Source organism: Humulus lupulus, chromosome 1 (genome assembly GCF_963169125.1).
Source record: "Humulus lupulus chromosome 1, drHumLupu1.1, whole genome shotgun sequence".
NCBI lineage: Eukaryota > Viridiplantae > Streptophyta > Magnoliopsida > Rosales > Cannabaceae > Humulus > Humulus lupulus.
Window position 1 is genome coordinate 16,948,488 of NC_084793.1, and position 10,038 is coordinate 16,958,525.

Consider the following 10,038-nt stretch of genomic DNA (forward strand, 5'->3'; position numbering starts at 1 on the left):
GAGTCCTTTGGTTAAAAACGTCTTCTAAGTGTTATTAACAGGCTAAGGTGAAAATCAACAAAAAGGAAAGGATATGTTTTTGTTTTTACGAGATTTTCGGAAACTATACTAATGAATATTAGATAAGACTAATGATATGGAATATAGAAGATAAAAACAGGATTTTTACGTGGTTGGGGCGTTAATGAGCCTTAGTCCACGAGTCAGTTGTATTAGAGCTTGGAAAGTCTTTTACAATGGAGTTTCTCTCTATGTTTTGACAGAGTAACTATATACCAGTCGAAGAGAGATCTTTTTTCCAATGCTCTATTGCCTGTATTTATAGGCTCATAGAAACACTGGGTCTGGGCCGGGTATGACCCGGACCCATCAAAGAAGTGGATACTCTTGGCTTCTCTGGCAAAATCCCAATACAAAAGATAAAAATACATAGGTCCAAGAATAATTAAGGCCCAATGGGGCGGCCCAAGAACTATATTTCGCCCGACAAAATGGTGCTTTTGGTCTGGGCACTCCGAGTTACGAGGCAGATTTAAGGGACAAAGCCATTCAGTGTACTGGCAGCGCAGGTCTGAACTAGCGGCGTGCAATCCCGAGGTGGCATTTTCCGCAGATGAAAAGTGGGGACAACCCCCACGCATCGTGGGGCGGCTTCAGGGTCACGGATGTTTTTCCTTGCCAACCGGGAGGACTTGACCCGGGTTCGATTACCTCTGTCCCTTTTCGTTTACCAGAGGCCCGAACCGTTTACCAGGCTCCGGGATCGTTTTGCATATGCCTCAACTGTAATCCCAACTGACCATAAATTTCCTGGGCGACTGTCCTGGATCACCTTCCCGGACACCATCCGGGTCCATAACCAAACTTGGGCCGTAGTCCTTGGTTACTCCCGCAGTTAAGTGGGCCTGGGCTGGGCCCATATCCAATCGCCTAGACCATGGGCCTGGACCATCGTCCCGGGCCCACAACAGGAAGTGGGGATAACATTTACCCCCCAATCCTTCGCCTGGGTCCGCGAGGTGCAGGCTTGCCTTGTTCCCGGATACTCCACGGTTGCCTTCCTAGTTCCTGCTTTCGAATCGTGAGTCTGTGGCAAAGGGCAGTGACGCTAGCCGTATGCTGAGCCCGGACCATTTACCAGTGTCCGGGTACGTCTACCTAAGTCCTGCTTTGTGGCAGGGATACACGTGTTGGCAGGCGACTGCTGCATAGATGGCTCTTGACCTCGAAAGGTCACCTAACCACCTCAAGGGTCGCTAGGCCTAGGCTAGTGCGCCAGCATAGATTCCGAAGCGTCCCATCTGCATGGGGGTCCTTCATTAATGCTTCTGTGCTGATGTGGACCGTAGGATGGGGCGACCTTTGACATTTACCTCTCCTGGGCCGTTAGATCTGAAATGGCGAGGATCCAGCTTAAGCGTGCTCATAAATGCCCCTACACGATCTTGGACCATTCGATGGGGAGATTTCTATCCGCTGGATCAAAGGCCAGGATTGGGGCCTTTATAAATACTACTCAGACATTCATTTGACATTTTTACACTCTCGAGCCATTTCAAGAACTGATAAGCTTTGAATGTCCGATATCGCCGATGACATCCTTCACCGCCTGCTTATTCTATGCCATCGTCTATTTCCAACAGTCCCAGCATCTACCCCTCCGTCTGAGCGCACGTCCTGGGTCTGCCCTATCGACGAGTTGCTGAATCGGCTTCACTAGTTCAAGAACAAAGTTCTGTCGTTCTTACCATCGGACAACCACCATCCTCTATGGCCAACAACTCACAGTAAGTCCTTCTGACCTTCTTGGTGAATACATGAACATAGGATGTTCTTTTAATTCATATGCTTAGGCTGCTAGAATCTTCTTACACTTAGGAACATTGTTAGGAAGGCCGCCTAGTCCGGGTTGCTCCGGGTCCAGATGCTTCCTGGACAGATGGTGGAGCCTACTTAGTAGCTCCTTTTCCGTTCCCGATCTGGGTCTCGCGGTTCCCTGGTGATCCCGGACCCAATCCGGAGGGGACTCCAAGCAGTCCTTAGGAGACCCCTCATACCTTAACCGACTTTCTTAGGTTTAGGTACTGACTGCTTGGTTTCTTTTCTTTGTTCCCAGATCATCAATCATGGAAACGGGCGTCACCCTTCACTCAGAGGAGGAAGTCAACATGGCCCCCGTCGTCCTCTCCGGGTCCTGGACCCCCAAGGGCAACAGATGGGAGATGGACGTGATGACCAACTTGTTCCGAAACTACCAGATGATGTACATCCTGGAGAGGCGCCTGGGCATAGAGTCCACTCCCAGACTCTTCCACAACCTCCTGGCCAGGATAGAGGAGCGGGCGCACAAGTCCGTGGAAGGGTTCGGGGCCTGGAGCGCTGGCCATATTAGCATGGGAGCCACACTCCTGCTTCACGACTACTGCGTGCGATTCCTGACGTACGTGGGGATTGCACCGTTCCAGCTCCTGCCACAAGCCTACTGACTGCTCGCGGGATGGCGAGTATTTTGCATCGCAAAGGAGATCGCGGAGCTGACCCCTGCGGAAATCTTGTATTTCTACAAGATGGAGCCGCAGGTCAACGCCAAGGACAAGACCTTGGACGGCTTCTACAGACTGAAGCCACGAGGTAGCTACCCTGCTCCCACCAGCTCTTGGAAGCATCCCCCAGACGTCCGTCACTACTGATTCATGACGTCTGGGTTCCTCGTGGAGAAGAACCCCACGGTGCTCCTAGACTTCCAGCGAGTGGGTAAGTACTTCCCCGATCCTTTTCCTCTTTTATTTTTTCTTTCTTTTTCTTCATTTCTCATCATGTTCCTCCGGGTGGCAGGACCTTTCGCTCAAATTCCCCTCACCCAGTTCATCCTGGAATGGAGGAGGTTCTACTCCGGGCTGAGCGCGGAGGACCTGAACGTAGGAGGCTACATCAATACGGATAACCTAAGACTGGTCGGGATGCTCGCGACCCACTAGACTATTGTCATCCCGAACCTTTGGGGAATCCAGTGCGAGAAGAATGTCGCCATCAGGGAACAGCTGGCCCTGGAGCACATCGCGGAAGTGGAGAAAGCGGCGCGAGCCGACGCGGCCAAGCGAAAAAGGGACCTAGCCCAAACGGAGGTGGCCACTTCGGAGGAGGTGGAAGAGCTCTTCGAGGATGCCCTGCCGAACACGGGGACCCCCGAGGCTAGCGTATCGGGGTGAGGTAACTCCCCTTTGCTCTTAACTTATGCTCCCCAAGTCGGGGACTTAGCTAGGGATAGGCTAGCACTCCGAGGCCCCGCGTTCGAGGCTGACGGGGAGATGAGACCTTCGTCTCCCGTCCCCGTAGGCTCGGAGGTTATTATGTTCTTGTCTGAGTTCCTTCAGTACAGGAATTTCTTGAACCTGGACGACATGGGGGATCGAGTCTATTCCTTCGCTTTAGAGAAGTTGAGTCACGCCCGGGGCTTAGATTAGGGTTTGTCCCGGGTCACTCTTAGTTTTGATTTTGATTCTCTTGGTTAATCATACTAACTCTTGTTTCTGTGTTTTTGTAGGAGACTCCGACATGTCTACCCCTGCAAGCAAACTGAGGCAACTCCTTAAGGATCGGGCAGCCTGGAAGGCTGCCAGAAAGACAACAGAGGCGGCAGGCCCGGACCCATCCCTCAACAAAGAGGCGCCAGGGGCGGAACTTCGACCCGGTGGGGGAGCGCTTGTCGTGGTCCCCATATAGGCTGTGGACCCGGCTGCAGTCCCCGGCTCTGCCCAACAGCTGGTGATTGATCTGGAGACGGGAACCGCGGCCAGCTGAAGTTTCGGGAAAAGGGGCCTGGACGCGGGCGCTGAGGAGACCAGCACCGGGAAGAAGAGACCCCGGATGAGAAGAGCCGATTCGGCCGACGAGTCACATGGCGAGAGTCGGCTTGCTGCGAAGGAGATTCCCGCATTACCAGCCTTCCCTGTACGTCTGGCACTACTCGAGGAGGGTTGGCCGTCGTGCGGGACAAGCAATCCCGACTGATTTCCCGGACCTGGGAGAATGGCCGGGGCTGGAGAGACGAGACATACAAGGCCCTGACGATCCATCGTCAGGTCGAGTTCGCGGAGTGTTCGGCGGCGTTTAGCGCCCCTCAGCCGATCGTGGATCGGCCAGCTGCCGAGACAGGCTTCCGCCCTAAGCTTGGGCAGGACACGACCCCCTTGGTGGAAGACCTGTTGGACCAGGTGGGGAACACCATGTCCAACCTCCAACTCAAGCGGTACGCCACGATAGCCAACCCGGACGTGTTGTTCATCTCCCAGGCTCTCCTCCATCAGGCCACCGCAGTAAGTTTTACTTCGAGTCTTATTCTTCCATCTTCTTATTTGTTTATAAGGATTCCTCTTAACTTTACTTTGTTCCAGGTTGACCAGCTGTCTCATCGGAGTGTTGATCTGGTGGCCGAGTTGGCCATGAAGACGAAGATGATCCAGCTGGAGCTGGAGGCGGTCGTGAACCAAAGGGAGGCCGCCAAGGAGGCCCTGGCCAGGGAGACGACCCAGGCTCGGGCAGACTGCGCAGAGTTCGACCGTGTCAAGGCCAGGCTGGAAGAGGCTTTTTCCCGGAAGGAAACCGAGGCCAATGAGAGGGCAGCCCTTCTGGAGGCGACCACGGCTCAGTCTGCCTGGGACAGGGAGGAGATCCAGACCTTGACGGCTCGGGTTCGCGAACTGGACAACTCTCTTCGCAAGGAGAAGACGGCACATGAGGAGGCCCGCCGCAAAAAGGAGGAGGCAGACGGCATGCTGGAAGTCACCTTCGAGGAGGCCATTTACATGGCTTGGCGCAAGGACAAAAGCATGAACCTCCTGGTCTTCCCCGACCCAGAATCGAAGAGGGCCGAATTCGAGGCCAAGGAGAAGGAAGACACGGAGCTTCTGGAGGATGAAGCCTAGGCCCGAATCTTCACCTTGCCTCTTTTTTCTCTTTTTTGTAATTTTGTAATAACTTTTTCGGACGCATACGCGTCCAAAACAATTTGTATTTCTTTTTTCCGGTTTATCTTTTTTTTGTTATTCCTTGAGTTGAAATTTCATTTTATTACCGTGCCTGACTGATTCTGAGGGTTTGGTCTCGGTTCCAATGCCCTGGGCCAACGTGGCTTAAATAGTTTATTGTGGAACCTTGTTCCCCCTTTACCAGTTGCAGGCTATGGCTTTACCCTGGGGCATACCGGATGCTTTTCTCTCCCGGACATCGCTCGTCCGGGGTGGGACCAGCCTTGGGCTCGGTCCTTTTAATTTATACCCCTGGACATCGCTCGTTCGGGGTGGGACTAGCCTTAGGCTGGGTCCTTTTAATTTATACCCCTGGACATCGCTCGTCCGGGGTGGGACCAGCGTTAGGCTGGATCCTTTTAATTTATACCCCCCGGACATCGTTCGTCCGGGGTGGGACCAGCCTTAGGCTCGGTCCTTTTAACTTACACCCCCGGACATCGCTCATCCAGGGTGGGACTAGCCTTAGGTTGGGTCCTTTTAATTTATACCCCTTGGACATCGTTCTTCTGGGGTGGGACCAGCCTTAGGCTCGATCCTTTTAATTTATACCCCCGGACATCGCTCGTCCGGGGTGGGACCAACCCTATGGCTTGGTCCTCTTGATTTATACCCCCGGACATCGCTCGTTCGGGGTGGAACCAGCCCTACGGCTTGGTCCTCTTGATTTATACCCCCGGACATCGTTCGTTCGGGGTGGGACCAGCCTTAGGCTCGGTCCTTTTAATTTGTACCCCCGGACATCGTTCGTCCGGGGTGGGACCAGCCTTAGGCTCAGCCCTTTTAATTTATACCCCAGGACATCGCTCGTCCGGGGTGGGACCAGCCCTATGGCTTGGTCCTCTTGATTTATACCCCTGGACATCGTTCGTTCGGGGTAGGACCAGCCCTACGGCTTAGTCCTCTTGATTTATACCCCCGGACATCGTTCGTCCGGGGTGGGACCAGCCTTAGGCTGGGTCCTTTTAATTTATACCCCCGGACATCGTTCGTCCGGGGTGGGACCAGCCTTAGGCTGGGTCCTTTTAATTTATACCCCCGGACATCGTTCGTCCGGGGTGGGACCAGCCTTAGGCTGGGTCCTTTTAATTTATACCCCCCAGACATCGTTCGTCCGGGGTGGGACCAGCCTTAGGCTTGGTCCTTTTAATTTATACCCCCGGACATCGTTCGTCCGGGGTGGGACCAGCCCTGGGCTCGGTCCCACAGGGTTTGTATTCCTCAGACATCGTTGGTCCAGGCCGAGACTAGCCTGAGCTTGCGCCCCGCCGAGTATTTGCTCATACCCAGGATACCCCCCACAAGTGAGCGGAGACTGGTCTGGGGTCACTTGAGTAAGATTTTCAATGTTTGATAACATTTCTTTATGACGTTTTGCACACACCATTTTTATTATTCAAGGGGGTCGCCCTGAGGCGTACATCACTCACAACGAAAATACAAAATTGGAACACGCTCTCCTGACTACTGATAGTATTTACAGAGATGTTCCGCATTCCAGGCTCGCGGGACTTTCTAGCCATCGAGCCGCTTTAAGCGGTATTTCCCGGGGCACACTTCATGTTGGATCTCATAGGGCTCTTCCCAATTCGGGCCCAGAACCCCCATTCCCGGATCTTGAGTAGCAGAGAAGACTCTTCGCAAGACTAAGTCGTCGGTTCCAAACTTTCAGCTTTTTACTTTTGAGTTGAAATGTCATGCGATCTTGCCTTGGTACATCTTCAGCTGCACTTGCGACTCCTCCCTCCTCGATGAGATCTAGTGATTCCTAGAGTAAGGCGTGGTTCTGGGCGGGGTCATACGTGTCTCTTCGGTGAGACGGGATGGTCGTTTCGATGGGAATGACGGCTTCGCATCCATAGACCATGGAGTAAGGAGTGTGGCCGGTGGATGTCCTCTCGGTCGTCCGGTAAGCCCACAACACGCGGGGCAGCTCTTCAGTCCATTTGCTCTTGCAGGCCTAGAGCTTTTTCTTTAGCGTCCCTTTTAGGATTTTGTTCACGGCTTCTGCCTACCCGTTTTCTTGGGGCCTAGCGACCGCGGAGAAGCTCTTGATGATGCCATGTCTCTCGCAAAAGTCCGTGAAGTGGGCGCTGTCGAACTGCTTCCCGTTATCAGATACAATTTTGTAGGGGAGGCCGTACCTGTTGAGGTTTTATGCCCTAATTATAACCCAAATTCTTTGTAATCTCATTTTATTATCAATAAAAGAATATAAATCATTTTTTGACTTGGTCAATCACTTTGCTCACATGTTTTATTTTCATGATTATTTGTTTAATATAAACTTCTATTAAATCCCGAGCATATAGCTAATCTTATTTATAGTGACGTAATCACAGTGAAATATAAATATGATTATATGTTCAAAAATAAGTTAGTCCTAAGATTATTCAGTGCACCGGATTTACACTGACTTGCCAATCTACGATATGATCTACTTACACATTACAGTGTTATGTTCTTTCCAGAACATTAGCAAAGTAGATAAGATCGGATGTATTTGTTACATCGAACAGGACCGATATTGACAGTTGATAAGATAAGTAAACATACCGTTATTATCTATTCTAGTCATATCATATAGTTGACCATAGGTCAATTCAATCTCAATTCTGAGTGGTTAGTATTCTAACTGGTTGTATTATTTGAGTTCTTTGACTTGTTCGTTACCAGCTTACCCTACGAACTAGCCCATACTTACATCTTGGGAACTCGGTAGTATAATTGAGTGGCAGTGTTAATCATAGATATGAACATCTATAGCTTCTGATGAAGAAGTGAAACGATGGTTTCCTTTTAGTTTGGTTCAAGGTGATAAATGATAGAGATCTCATTTCAGTAATTAAATTAGTTTATTGAAATATTATTTACAAGGAACTAAGTGTTTTAAGGATAAAATACAATGAGGGGTAAAACGATATTTTAGTCCTATCTCATTGTAGACCGTCTATAGAGGATTGAGTGAAAATTATGGTTGTAACAATGGATAATTAATAGCGTATCTATATTTGTTATAGAGCGTTCTATGAATTCAAGAGTGCAATTCCAAGTCTATAGTGTAGTCACGAGGAATTAATAAGTTAGTAAATTTATTTGTTAGATTTATGATAACTTATTGGAGCTTGATTTCATAGGCCCATTGTTCCTTGGATAAAATCATCTAGATAGTCTCAATTAATTGATTTAATTATCAATTAGAATTATCAAAGTTGACCAGGTCAATTTTGGAAAGTTTCACAGAGTTGTGTAATTTTGAGAAGGAAAGAGAAATTATGGCAGATTTATTAATTAAGATAAATTGGTATCTAAATTAATAAATAAATTTAAATCAAGGTTCAAATCATAAATAATTAATTTGATAAAGGGTTTAAATAATTATTTAATTAATTAAATCAATAGAAAATAATACAGGCCTTGATTTTAAGTCCAATGGGCTTATAATCAAATGGGAAATTTCACGGGCCTATAGCCCATGATAATTTCGACCTAGGGCTTCAAAATGGCTGTTATTTTATTGATTTTTTAATTAAATTAAATGGCATAATTGAGTCTATAAAAGGAGTGCTTAGAGAGAAGATTTCAGAGACGACAGATAAGTCACAAGTCAGATTTTCTGATAGTTTTATATTCTCTCTAAACACAAGTCCTTTTCTAAGCCACTTTGTAATTTTCTCTTCTTCTCTCTTTATCTATCTCATGTGTTGAGAATTTCCCACACTAGTCTAGGTGGTTCTAAGGATACATTGGAAGATTGTGAAAAAAAATAGAAGATCGGTTCAGTTTCTTGATAATACTCTGCGACAGAGAGGATACAAGAGTTAGAGAAACTGAAGGAATGACTCTTAATTCTGCTGCGTATACTGTAAGTATTATATTATTTGTTTCTCTTTGAATTCAATTTTAGAAACATGTTTTAGGCTATCTCGTATTAATTTGTTTAATATTAGATATACATGAAGATAAATAAAGATCCTGTATAAGCTATTTCCAACAATACCGACACACTATGTTGTTGATGACTAAATCCAAGGCCTTCTTCGAAGTGATCGTGTTCATGGGCTCCGCCTCAACCCACTTGGTGTAGCAGTCCATGGCCACGATGGCATACTTCACTCCTCCTTTCCCGGTCGGGAGCGACCCTACCAGATCAATCCCCCACACCGTGAAAGGCCAGGGGCTAGTCATCAAGGTTATTTCTGTCAGGGGGGCCCGCGGGACCTTTGCGTACCTTTGGCACTGTTCGCACTTATGGACGTAATCGATACAATCTTTCTTCATGGTCGGCTAGAAGTATCCTTGGCGCAGAATCTTTTTGGATAGACTGGGCTCGGCTGTATGATCTCCGCAAAAACCTTCGTGCACTTCATGCATGATGGTGCTTAGCTCTGTCCCGGACACACACCTGAGGTAAGGCATGGACAACCCCCGGCGATAGAGTTTTCAGTCCATCATGACATATCAGTGGACCTGGTACTGAAGCTTCCTGGCTGCGGCCCTGTCGGCTGGCACCTCCCAGGCTATCAGATAGCGGATAAGTGGTCCCATCCAAGACGTGGAGTGGTCGATGGTGTGGACCGCGTGGGCTCTGATGCTTGGGATGGGGAGATGGTTGACGGGGACTAGCCTGGCCAGTTCTGCTTCGGTGTCGGTGGCCAGCTTCGCTAGTGTGTCCGCGAAGACATTTTGCTATCTGGGGATCTGGCGGATGGAGTGCTTTGTGAACGCCTGCAGCATCTCTCTTGTCTGGGTCACATAAGCCGCCATTCTCTCTCCTTTAGTTTGATATTCCCCCGAGATTTTCCTAACAACCAACTGGGAATCGCTGTAGATTTCCAGGTTCGCGGCCCCTACTTCCCGGGCCAAACGCAGCCCGGCTAAGACAACTTCATGCTCAGCTTCGTTGTTCGATGCCTTGAACTGGAAACGCAGGGCATTTTGTAATTGGTGTCCCTATGGTGATACCAAGATGATCCCGGCCCTGGCCCCGTCCACGAAGACCTTCCATACG